Source organism: Rhinoderma darwinii, chromosome 5, assembly GCF_050947455.1.
Source record: "Rhinoderma darwinii isolate aRhiDar2 chromosome 5, aRhiDar2.hap1, whole genome shotgun sequence".
Taxonomy (NCBI): domain Eukaryota; kingdom Metazoa; phylum Chordata; class Amphibia; order Anura; family Rhinodermatidae; genus Rhinoderma; species Rhinoderma darwinii.
The window spans coordinates 58942703-58956360 of record NC_134691.1 but is presented as its reverse complement, the minus strand read 5'-3'; the positions used below and the strand labels follow the sequence as shown (position 1 = coordinate 58956360).

Sequence of the window (13658 nt, the reverse complement as noted above, 5' to 3'; positions counted from 1 at the left end):
TTATTTTTATTGTCTTTTGTTTTGTATTTGATAATATATATATATATATATATATATATATATATATATATATATATATATACACACACACACACACGCTTTCATATTAATTTTTTACTTACTATTTATTATTTATATCAGTATTCATTATTATTTTTTCATATTTATTTATATTTTTGTCTATGCATTGCCATATTTATATAGTTCTACTTTTTTGATGCATTCCTCTTTATGTATGATCCAGTGTGGTAATCTTTATTAATATTCAACGTTCTATTCAATAGTTTTCTCACCTGTGCGCTTCATGCAAAGACGCTTAACCGCACATGCCCTGAGAGCGCCGTATCCCGGAGTGCCTTAATGTTTGTCTGCATTACCTTGGTGATGAGCCTCTGACCTATTTTGACGATGCAGTCACATGGCATTTCCGGCGATGCGTTGCTCGTCATCATGGCTATTACGCGCCGATTTGCAAATTACCTACAGGTGAGAAATATCTTAGTGCTCCGAGTACTCCTATAAAAACCCCCCATATTTTAAATTGGTCAGCCTCCTGACGAAGCCGGTCTCAGGCGAAACGCGCGTCGAGGCATTCTTTTTTCTGTGCCACATCTAGCTTGACGTGTCCATCTCCTCCCACCATGTCTATAGGTATGATTTATTGTTTTTTGGTGTTATACTTTTTCCCTTAGATATTTAGGGCTGTATATTTATGTATTCACCAATTATGTCCACATACCTATAGTTATATATTTTTGGGCTCTGTATCTATGCTGTCTTTTACAGCTGCATATGTCCTTCACATTACATGGTGTTTGCGTGGACATGGTACAATAGTCTCTAGATGGGTTGTTCTGTTTACCCTCGGGTATAACAACATCTATACCTCTCTGATGCTGCTCTTGGAATCTGACTTATTTTATCATTGACATCATTATTGATATTACGTATTGTTATTTATTATGTACCAATAAAGATTTATATATTTTTTGACTATACGAGTCAGTTATATATTTATAATTTGGGTGCCATGTCCCCTATGTTTTTTGGTTGTTCTTAATAGACATCACTACCAGCCAGGGCGTGATGTCTATTCACAATCCCGACACTTTGGTAATGTTTGTGTGAGATTTACAGAAAGGCAAGCGTAATCTCGCGAGATTACGCTGTAAACTGTAATTTAAAACGAGATTACACTTGCTGTGCTGTAAATCTCACACAAACGTTACCGAAGTGTCAGGATTCTGAATAGACATCACGTCCTGGTTGGTAGTGATGTCTATTCACTGTCAGGACACTTCAGTAATGTTAATATGTGAGTATGTGACTGCACATAGTGATCTAACATGATCACTATGTGCAGAGTACATGAATGGAGGGAAGTGTATGACGCTGATTGGTCACCGATTGGTCAGCGTCATATACTTCTATCCACGATGCCCACTTGGTCAAAAAGTAAAACACGCCCAGTTGTCCTTTAAGAAAGTCATTAGCATAAAGCTAAAATAGGTCATAACTCCATAAAAAATTATCGTTTTTCGAAATAAAAAAAAACACTGCTGTAATCTACATTACAGCGCCGATCATTATGTACAAGATAGGCCACTTATAGAGCCTCTTTAAGGCAGAAGGCACAATCTATTTGGCCAATAGGTCAATAAGGCCTCATGCACACGACCGTAAATACGGGTCCGGTGTCACACGTATTCGACCCGTTTTGCACCAGTATTTACGGACCCGTGCCCGTAAATATGGGTCCGGTGTCACCCGTATTTACGGGCACGTTTTTGGCGGCAAAATAGCACTGCACTAATCGGCAGCCCCTTCTCTCTATCAGTGCAGGATAGAGAGAAGGGACAGCCCTTTCTGTAATAAAAGTTAAAGAAATTCATACTTACCCGGCCGTTGTCTTGGTGACGCGTCCCTCTCTTCACATCCAGCCCGACATCCCTGGATGACGCGGCAGTCCATGTGACCGCTGCAGCCTGTGATTGACCTATGATTGGCTGCAGCGGTCACATGGGCTGAAACGTCATCCAGGGACGGCCAGGACGTCGGGCCGGATGTCGAGAGGGACGCGTCACCAAGGCAACGGCCGGGAGACCGGACTGGAGGAAGCAGGAAGTTCTCGGTAAGTATGAACGTCTTTTGTTTTTATTTTTTACAGGTTGCTCTTTATTCTGATCGGTAGTCACTGTCCAGCGTGCTGAAAGAGTTACTGCCGATCAGTTAACTCTTTCAGCTCCCTGGACAGTGACTATTTACTGACGTCGCTTAGCAACGCTGCCGTAATGACGGGTGCACACATGTAGCCACCCGTCATTACGGGAGCTCCATAGACTTCTATGGACTGTCCGTGCCGTTATTACGGCCTGAAATAGGACATGTTCTATCTTTTTTAACGGCACGGGCACCTTCCCGTAAGAAAACGGGAAGGTACCCGTGGCCAATAGAAGTCTATGAGCCCGTTATTACGGGTCGTAATTACGACCCGTAATAACGGGAGTTTTTACGGTCGTGTACATGAGGCCTAAGAGGGGACTGTTCCTTATACCTGATGAAAGGGACCCATATCTAGGATTTATGTATACATTTGTTTTTGTTCATGTATCCGGTATCTGAATTTTAAACCGCTTATCTCAATACAGACAACCCCTCTTATATGGCAGCCCTTGTGACGATCAGCTGATTACTGCGGGACTTGTTCACCAAACCACCAGCAAACAACTGAATTCTGACGGCGAGAAACCGCAGACAGACAGACAATTCAGATAAATCGCCTCCCATGTAATACATGAGCAACTCGAGTTCACCATAGGGCATATGAAAAGGGATTGTCTTCATAAGACAATCCTTTTAAGGTATCTTATTAAAAGTAACCTTTATTATTTTTAGTCAAATTTGGAGTAAATTTAGCCCTACTTTACTTTCTATAAAATTCCCTGTGAACTATATAGCCTGGACTCCGGATTGATACAATTAGCACACGTTGTACAGTGATTGATACATCAGGACACCAGAGATTTGCTCTGCTTATGTGTTTAACGCACAAACAATTCCATACACTGGTTACAATTGTATCCAGTTCACTGCTGACAGCAGACCAAACTGACAGCAAACATAGATCTTGAAAATGGGGAGGATTTGAAACACAAAGTGAATTAGAAAGTCACAAAATTTTTCATATACAATGATTAAAGAGGCTCTGTCACCAGATTCTCAAATCCCTATCTCCTATTGCATGTGATCAGCGCTGCAATGTAGATAACAGTAACATTTTTTTTATTTATTTTTTAACCCCTTAATGACCGGGCCTGAAAAGACCTTAATGAGCAGCTCAATTTTTCTGTTTTTGCCTCAGCATTTCAGCAGCCATAACTTTTTTTTTTTTCATTGACGTGGCTGTATGAGGCCTTGTTTTATGCGAGAGAAATAGTATTTTTTTTCCCCCATAGTATGTGGGTAAAAAAATTTTTTTTCACGGCGTGAATATAGGAAAAGGCGATTCTCGGAATAGTATTTTTTGTTTATTTTTTATCCCGTTCACGTTTCACACTAAATAACCCATTAGATTAATTCTTCAGGTTATTACGGTCGTGTAGATACCTAATATGTGTAGGTTTTTTGTTTTTATTTAGTGTAGGGGCAATAAAATGTATTTAATGCAAAATAAAGACTCTTTTTGGGACTTTTTTGTAATTTATTTATTTGTTTTGTTACTTTTTTTTTTTTTAATCCCATCAAGGGATAACTTTATTTGTAACTTTATTTTTTACTTGTAATGTATTAGCATACTCCTGTACGCTAATACATTACACTGTGTCACTATGACACAGGCTGCTGATCGGGCACACTAACAGACAGCCCAGGGGTCCTTTGTAGGTCCCCAGGGCTGACTGCAGATGGATTCCCCATTGTTTGATCGCATCACTGGAATCCCGGTGATGCGATTAAAGAGGGGAATTCCCTTTGATCATGCCGCGGTCACGGACCGCGGTAATCAAAGGGTTAAACAGCTGGGGTCCGAATGTTTGCCGACCCCAGCTGTGCTCAGGAGGCTGCTCTAAGAGCAGGAGCTGTTAGTTACAGCTCCTGCTTAGAGGATGAGCGCTCTCACGAGCGCTTATCAGCGTGATCTACAGCGACGCCAAAAGAAGTCTCTGTAGACTAAGCACCCGCACCGCCTGACGTCAAAAGACAGTGGGCGGTCGGGAAGGAGTTAAACGTTCATTTTTGGCCAAGTTATGAGCTATTTTATATATATATGCAAATGAGCTTTGAAATGGACAACTGGGCGTTTTTTTTTTTCGTATGTTCAACTGGGCGTGTATTGTGTTTTTAACTGGGCGTGTTTACTTGTTTTACTAACTGGGCGTTGTGAATAGAAGTGTATGATGCTGACGAATCAGTGACCAATCAGCATCATGCACTTCTCTCCATTCATGTATTCAGCACATAGTGTTCTTACTAGAACGATGTGCAGCCACATACACAAGTGTCCTGATAATGAATACACATGACCTCCAGCCTGGACGTCATGTGTATTCAGAATCCTGACACTTCTGAATCTTTTCTGTGAGATTCCAGCAAGCCACGCGTAATCTTGCAAGATTATGAGGTAAATAATGATTTTGTTTCCCTTGCTGGAAATCTCACAGAAAAGATTCAGAAGTGTCAGGATTCTGAATACACATGACGTCCAGGCTGGAGGTCATGTGTATTCATCAGGACACTTGTGTATGTGGCTGCACATCGTTCTAGTAAGAACGTGATGCTGCTGTGTAAATGAATGGAGAGGAGTGCATGATGCTGATTGGTCACTGATTCGTCAGCATCATACACTTCTATTCACAACGCCCAGTTAGTAAAACAAGTAAACACGCCCAGTTAAAAACACAATACACGCCCAGTTGGATATATGAAAAAAAACACGCCCAGTTGTCCATTTTAAAGCTCATTTGCATATATATATATATTATATAAAATAGCTCATAGCTTGGCCAAAAATGAACGTTTTAAAAAACAAAACAAAAAAAACGTTACTGTTACCTACATTGCAGCGCCGATCACATGCAATAGGAGATAGGGATTTGAGAATCTGGTGACAGAGCCTCTTTAAGCTTTATTTACATATAACGGGAAAGAAAATACTCTGAAGCTTTTCGTAAGGACAACCTCTTTATATGTGGTGTAGTTAGGGTTAATGATAGATGTGATATTGCTTAACAACATACATTTTAAAGGGAATGTGTCGCGAATGAAACCTTTTTTTTTTTAAGTGTCGTTACTTATTGCTATTATATTTTTTACGTTTTTTGCTGTATTTTTTTTTTCTTCCATATGGTCGAAAGTATTAAAAATGTAATAATAATTTGACATGTTTTCCTATGTTGGCCACCAGGGGGAGAACTTCCAGAATTACAAATTACAGCAAGGTGAATAAGGCAAAGCAACCTGACTCACAGCTGCTGTAAATGTGGGAGGGAATCTCACCCCCCCCCCTCCCACAAGCCAGGAAAAGGTGTCTTCAAATTGCTAAGCAGTGTCCGGCAGCCATTTTGGGTGTGATTCTGCATCTGGCAGAAGTTATAGGACACACCATAAGGCTAAGGGTATGTTCACACGCTTACTAAACAAAAGAAAAACTGCTCCTGATTTTCAACCATTTTTTAATCAAACTCACGTTTTTTACGGCCGTTTTTGGAGCTGTTTTTCTATAAAGTCAATGAAAAACGGCTCCAAAAACATCCCAAGAAGTGATGTGCACTTCATTTTGGTGGGCGTCTTTTTACGTGCCGGTTTTGGAAAACGACCACGTAAAAAACGCCCTGTCGGAACAGAACGCCGTATTTCCCATTGAAACCAATGGGCAGATGCTAGTAGGCATTCTGCTTCCGATTTTTCAGCTGAAAACACTGCGTGTGAACATACCCTTAGAATGATGAAAGTGAAGTGAATGACTTTTCAGTTGACCGGTTCACACGCCGTGTATTTGACACGTTTTTTTTTTTGCACATTTTACGTGCCAAAAAGCACATAAAAAAAATAAATGCTTGATTACACTTGATTTTGCCTGTTTGGGGGATTTGTGTGTGGGGGGGGGGATTTTTCAAAACAGCTGATAAGCGGCTATGAAGTATCAGCGGCGCCCGTGCACACTCCGCTCTGCCACACACACGGGAAAAGTCTTAAAGGGGTCGTCCAGGAAAACATGGCGCCGCACCTGCCCTCAGGTTGTGTGTGGTATTACAGCTCTGTCCTATTCACTTCAGTGGAGGTGAACTGCAATACCAGACCCAACCTGAGGACAGGTGCGGCGCTGTGTCTCCAATCCGGACACTCCCTTCTGTCCTGAGATGACCCGACGGGGGAGGCGGGTGTCAGAGCCACCCACCGCCATCACTGCAGACAGAACCACACAACTACGGCATGAGGGTAGGGCTTGTCCTGAGTGTATGTCTCTTGTTATGGACAGATTTATAGTCACATGAACCCCGTCTGATGAACCGGTAACCTAGGTCCAATCACATGACAGAGGGGGGTCACTAAAAACCCTGTGCACCCTCAGCCTGTCCATCCAGCCCTTTCCTGGTTATATCTGCTTCTGGGAAAGCTGGGTGACCACCATTACCCCCTCCTACTGGAGTGTGTTTGGGGATGTGACTAATGAACCTTTCACACTCCAGTAGGAGGGGTAATGGTGGTCACCCAGCTTTCCCACACCCCTGAACGGTAAATCGCTCTAGTTGAGCTGAGACTGTTTGGGAATGTGACTAATGAACCTCTCAAGTAGACAAAGAATGGACAGAGGCAGCACTTCCAAAAAGAGCAAGAGCTATTTATTCACCCATGCAACGTTTCAGTCCAACTGGACTTTTTTCAAGTTGGACTGAAACGTCGCATGGGTGAATAAATAGCTCTTGCTCTTTTTGGAAGTGCTGCCTCTGTCCATTCTTTGTCTGCTTGATATCCAGGACCGCGGACCAGGTCTTATTGAGGCGTGCACCCACTTGCAGTCCAGTGCTGTGGAATCTTTTCGTTTTGTAATGAACATCTCAGTCTCAGCACAACTAGAGCTATTTACCGTTCAGGGGTGTGGGAAAGCTGGGTGACCACCATTACCCCTCCTACTGGAGTGTGAGAGGTTCATTAGTCACATCCCCAAACACACTCCAGTAGGAGGGGGTAATGGTGGTCACCCAGCTTTCCCACACCCCTGAACGATAAATCTCTCTAGTTGTGCTGAGACTGAGAGGTTCATTAGTCACATCCCCAAACAGTCTCAGCACAACTAGAGAGATTTATCGTTCAGGGCTTTCCCAGTACAGTTGCATCATGTGTCCTTCATACAAGGGGGGGGGCCCCGTCGGGGGTCACGAGAGCGGCGGTCTGTGAGATGCCGATGTGTCCTCGCTCGTCCGACACGATGCAGGACCTGGGGCAGGAAGTGACGTCACAGCGTGATCTCTCGAGAACATGCTGTGTGTCTGTGCACTGCCAGAAGCTGGGTGTTAACGAAGAGAAGTGGATGATGCTGATTCGTCAGCATCATACACTCCCATTCACAACGCCCAGCTAGTAAAACAAATAAAAACGCCCAGATGTACACACACAATACACGCCCACTTGAACTTAACTTTAAACACGCCCATTATTATAAACAAATGTCTCATGGGACTATAACGTAATATGGGTTAAGCTACCAGCAAGTGCGGATTTCTGAGCTCCCCAATGTCGGAATAGAAACTCCAAATACCATTTAATATATACACGAGAAAAAGGAGTCAAATACTATTGAACCATAAAAAGCCAATTGTATAGAAAATTACACATTTTATTGGACAATACAAAAAATACATGGTTAAAATGCAGACTACAAACCAAATCACTGCATATCTCCACAGTAGGAGACAGTATGGAGCCACAATAGTATTTTATATGTGCATAGAACTGGGAAAATTCCCAAAGAAAGTTGTCATCATTTTGCTCCAGAGTAAATTCATTAGAATAGTACGACAAAGACTAACAGAGTATATATCTATTCATGTCCAAAACATTTTATTAGTTTCCCCAATATAATGTGTCGTTGTAAAAGGTAATGGAGGATAGCATAGATAGTGACTACAGTTTAGTCTAATCAATACCCATTTAGTAATTGTTCAAAGGACAGAATAGTAGGCATAGCCTGTCCAAAACATCATCTAAGTATACAGATAACATGACAAAACATCACTTTAGTAGTAAAGCTAAATAGGTTACTAACCCATGTGGCTCCTCAGATATAACAGCTCCCAGGTATGGAGAAAAACCCCAACGCGCGTTTCGCGTAGATTGCTTTTTCAAGGGGTGTGAAAAAGCAATCTACGCGAAACGCATATATATATAAAATAGCTCATAACTTGGCCAAAAATGAACGTTTTTAAAAAAAATCAAAACTTTACTGTTATCTACATTGCAGCGCCGATCACATGCTATAGGAGATAGGGATTTGAGAATCTGGTGACAGAGCCTCTTTAATAGACCTGGAATGAACAGAATATTTGTGTAGTTTATAGTAGAATTAACACATATTCCATAGAAACAGATGCGTAATTATTTTCCCGTGCTTGATAGACCTGGAATGAACAGGATATATGTGTAGTTTATAAGGGAATGAACACTGATTGGCGCTGTAATGTAGATAACAGTGGTTTTTATTTAGAAAAACGATCATTTTTGAGCAAGTTATGAACAATTTATGCTAATTAGTTTCTTAATGCCCAACTGGGCGTTTTTTTACTTTTTACCAAGTGGGCATTTTAAAGTGAAGTGTATGACGCTGTTCAATCAGCGTTATACACTTCTCTTCATTCCAGCCCAGCTTCTTTCACTGCACAGCGTGATCTCACTGTGAATGACAGCACAGCATGATCTCGCGAGATCACGCTGTGCTGTGAGTAAGTCCCACAGAAACTTTACCGAAGTGTCGGGAGTGTGAATACTAGGAGAGAGGAAAAGGCATATGTACAAAATTGCACACACCCAAAATAATAAGAAAGGGACAGGAAAAAACGGGAATGAATAGACCAAACTTTATTATACACTACATACAAAATATAAAACCATTTAAAAAAAACATAAATAAATATGGTGTATATCCATAAAGAACTATCATACCAAAACGAAGTTCACGGATCCAGCTACACCTGTTAATTAGAAATGTGTTCATTCCCAATAACTATACATATACAAGTCCAGGCCTATCAAGCAGAGGAAAATTATTAGACATCTGTTTCTATGGAATAGGTGTTCATTCCCTTATAACTACACATATATCCTGTTCATTCCAGGTCTATCAAGAACAGGAAAACTATTACAAATCTGTTTCTATGGAATATGTGTTCATTCCCTTATAAACGTCTCATAGATCCTGTTCATTCCGGGTCTATCAAGCACAGGAAAATAAGTACGCATCTGTTTCTATGGAATATGTGTTCATTCTACTATAAACTGCACAAATATCCTGTTCATTCCAGGTCTAGCAAGCACAGGAATTTCCTAAGGCGTCTGTTTATATGGAATTTGTGTTTATTTCCTCATCAACTACAAATAAAATCTGTTCATGCCATATCTATCAAACATAAAAAAAATTAGTTATGCCCATTTTTATATCTTCTTCCCATTAGTAATAATGTTCATTCTTTTTAGTATGTCCCAGTAAGTGGGACAATTCAAGATCTGTCCAATTCTGAATGGCTCCTGGCCTGTGCTACTTCTGCCTCTAATGGGTAGTCAGGACTAATATATGAAGGATGAAACTCACCAACATATATGGAGGCGATGTTCCAAATCCCAATAATAGCTTTTGTTACTCTCAGTTTCATTCCTTCTCTCCAGACTGTTCTCTTTCTTTCTGGGAGCTTCTCTATGGCCTGATGTTATAGGCAGCCTGTCTCTAGATCCCAGATGGATAGACCCAGGAGCAACTCCACTTTGCTGTTAACTCAACTGATCACTCACTAACTGCAAACTAAAACTGCCACTAACTGCCAATGGACCGCCCTCTATCTCATAAGCTCCCCTATAAGACACGCCTGCATAGGCTGTAACACAGTGCATTGTAACTTCACATGTCTTATTTTAAAGTGACAGTACCTACAAGTGCAAAAATTTCATGAAATACATTTACAAAACATTATCTCTCAAATAATGTCCTGGGGGACATTAAACACACTTGCTTCTTTTCATGAGTTTTCTCTCTTGCGCTTTTGAATGCTCGCAAAATCCCTGTCCTCCTTATCAGCATGGTGGCCACCACCAGCATTACTGCTTTTAATACAAGGCTGAATTTCAATAGTAACAGCGCCCCTTGCAGGACTGGGGGCACTCAGTGTTAACCTGCAGGCTGACTGACAGCGTCACGAAAGCAGCACACGTTTGCAGACAACGCAGCGTAGGAAAGGGAAGCGCGCTGAAAGCCGCTTCCAATCACTCACCACCACCAGCTCACCTCCTTCCCTAATTGTTTCCCGTACACCTGGCTCCATCCCACCTTCCTGGCCGAGCTTGCTCTCTCTTTCACACCCTCATTCCATTGTTAGCCTGTCGAAAAGCCTGCACTGAGGCTTTTTAAAAGACACCCGCTGCTCAGCACTGCTGTGGCAGCTGTTTCATTAGTCAACAACACCTGTCGGCTGTATTCCCCCTGCCAGCCCTTGCGGTCGTCGCATTGGTCCTTCGGAAACAGCCGCCCCCTGTTGGGCCGGAGTGGTGCTATGCCGGTATCCATGGACTGAAAGTTTCTAGGCGTGCTGCGCTTTTCCATGCCCGGCTGGCAAAGGCAACCGACGCTCGTCAAAGGGATGGAGGGCTCATGTGTGCGCACCCTGAGCTCCTAATGGCGTCTGCCACTGTGCCGCAGGTGAGCGTTACCTGCTGGCGAGTCTTTGGTGCACGCACCAATTTGGCCACGTGCCGGCCAGGGCCAGGCTGACTGGGCTTTGAACAAATGAGGGTGGTGGAGAAGAGGTCAGCTGCGTCTACCGGCCACACCACCCTGAATACGCCCGATCTCGTCCGATCTCGGAAGCAAAGCGGGGTCGGGCTCGGACAGTACTTGGATGGGAGACCTCCTGGGAATACCGGGTGCTGTAGACTGTATTTTTTTTCTCGGCTGTATCTTCCTGTTTTTGTCATTTCCATCCGTCCAGGATCTCCGGCTCTGGGCCCAGTGGCTGCCAACGGCCATACCACTAGGCGACCGCACCGGCCTACTATCTAGCTGCGTGCCCCAGCTAAAAGGCCTCACTGCCCCTGTAGCCTGACACATGTAAATGATAGAGTTAAAAGAGACCAGGCTTTCAGCAGATGCCCAGGGGATGGCTTGAGCCGACGGTCGGCCAACAGAAGTAATTTCTCTCTCTGCAGAGAAGTTTGTGCAACTGACCCTTTCAGTTGGTCAGCGCATGCAGCCCACTAGGTGACTCGAGTGTGAGGAAGGAGGAAAGGGGCTGACTTCCTGCTTTGGCCTTGAAAAATGACAGGCAGGAGACTTTGGCATGTGGGTGCCATGGGGCTGGCCAGGTGTGCCGCCTAGGTGTGCCACGCTGCTGACAGTTAATCGAGCGAAAAATCAAGCCAAAGGATAGAAGAAATAGGCCCAGTGTTCAGCACTGGCAAGAGCCAGACTGGAAAGTAGAAGAGCAGTGAATGAGAGGCCTGTCTCCGCCTACGGCCACACCACCCTGAATGAGCCCGATCTCGTCTGATCTAGGAAGCTAAGCAGGGTCAGGCCTGGTTAGTACTTGGATGGGAGACCGCCTGGGAATACCAGGTGCTGTAGGCTTTTTGCTTTTCCTCACTGCAACAAGCAATGGTCGCTGTCCTCAATGCCTTTTTCCCATTGACTTTTTCAACTGCACACTTGCTTCTTTTCCTGAGCTTTCTCTTTTGCGCTTTTGAATGCTCGCAAAATCCCTGTCCTCCTTATCAGCATGGTGGCCACCACCAGCATTACTGCTTTTAATACAAGGCTGAATTTCAATAGTAACAGCGCCCCTTGCAGGACTGGGGGCACTCAGTGTTAACCTGCAGGCTGACTGACAGCGTCACGAAAGCAGCACACGTTTGCAGACAACGCAGCGTAGGAAAGGGAAGCGCGCTGAAAGCCGCTTCCAATCACTCACCACCACCAGCTCACCTCCTTCCCTAATTGTTTCCCGTACACCTGGCTCCATCCCACCTTCCTGGCCGAGCTTGCTCTCTCTTTCACACCCTCATTCCATTGTTAGCCTGTCGAAAAGCCTGCACTGAGGCTTTTTAAAAGACACCCGCTGCTCAGCACTGCTGTGGCAGCTGTTTCATTAGTCAACAACACCTGTCGGCTGTATTCCCCCTGCCAGCCCTTGCGGTCGTCGCATTGGTCCTTCGGAAACAGCCGCCCCCTGTTGGGCCGGAGTGGTGCTATGCCGGTATCCATGGACTGAAAGTTTCTAGGCGTGCTGCGCTTTTCCATGTCCGGCTGGCAAAGGCAACCGACGCTCGTCAAAGGGATGGAGGGCTCATGTGTGCGCACCCTGAGCTCCTAATGGCGTCTGCCACTGTGCCGCAGGTGAGCGTTACCTGCTGGCGAGTCTTTGGTGCACGCACCAATTTGGCCACGTGCCGGCCAGGGCCAGGCTGACTGGGCTTTGAACAAATGAGGGTGGTGGAGAAGAGGTCAGCTGCGTCTACCGGCCACACCACCCTGAATACGCCCGATCTCGTCCGATCTCGGAAGCAAAGCGGGGTCGGGCTCGGACAGTACTTGGATGGGAGACCTCCTGGGAATACCGGGTGCTGTAGACTGTATTTTTTTTCTCGGCTGTATCTTCCTGTTTTTGTCATTTCCATCCGTCCAGGATCTCCGGCTCTGGGCCCAGTGGCTGCCAACGGCCATACCACTAGGCGACCGCACCGGCCTACTATCTAGCTGCGTGCCCCAGCTAAAAGGCCTCACTGCCCCTGTAGCCTGACACATGTAAATGATAGAGTTAAAAGAGACCAGGCTTTCAGCAGATGCCCAGGGGATGGCTTGAGCCGACGGTCGGCCAACAGAAGTAATTTCTCTCTCTGCAGAGAAGTTTGTGCAACTGACCCTTTCAGTTGGTCAGCGCATGCAGCCCACTAGGTGACTCGAGTGTGAGGAAGGAGGAAAGGGGCTGACTTCCTGCTTTGGCCTTGAAAAATGACAGGCAGGAGACTTTGGCATGTGGGTGCCATGGGGCTGGCCAGGTGTGCCGCCTAGGTGTGCCACGCTGCTGACAGTTAATCGAGTGAAAAATCAAGCCAAAGGATAGAAGAAATAGGCCCAGTGTTCACAGTGGCGGATTAAGTAGACCATGGGCCCTGGGCTGTTACCCAAACTTGGGCCCCCCTTCCTCACCGCCGCCCTGCCGCGCCGTAACTATTTTTAACACTACCTTTTTGGGCAAGCATTAACAGTGTTACGATTTCCCTTGTCACAGCGCGGTGTCCCTACATACTGACAGTATCACACTGTGCAGGGACACAACCTCCTGACAAGGGGAATTGTCTATCAGTCCTGGACTGCAGAAAGACTTTTTGTGAAATACAAGGATTCCTATAATAAAAATGTCAGGAGAGGTGACAGATTCTCTATAAATCTAGTGACTCACAGG

The 13658-nt window shown here is 44.5% G+C and overlaps 3 non-coding genes across 3 annotated transcripts; all 3 read left to right on the top strand.

Annotated features, from left to right (window-relative positions):
- The first annotated feature begins 11016 nt into the window (after positions 1–11016).
- On the top strand, positions 11017–11136 carry LOC142655061 (5S ribosomal RNA). Its single transcript, XR_012849386.1, has one exon. It is a non-coding gene; the product is annotated as a 5S ribosomal RNA (ribosomal RNA).
- A 569-nt stretch (positions 11137–11705) lies between these two features.
- LOC142654899 (5S ribosomal RNA) lies at positions 11706–11824 on the top strand. The gene has a single exon (XR_012849231.1). It is a non-coding gene; the product is annotated as a 5S ribosomal RNA (ribosomal RNA).
- Positions 11825–12705: 881 nt separating this feature from the next.
- LOC142655060 (5S ribosomal RNA) lies at positions 12706–12825 on the top strand. The gene has a single exon (XR_012849385.1). It is a non-coding gene; the product is annotated as a 5S ribosomal RNA (ribosomal RNA).
- The last annotated feature ends 833 nt before the right edge of the window (positions 12826–13658 follow it).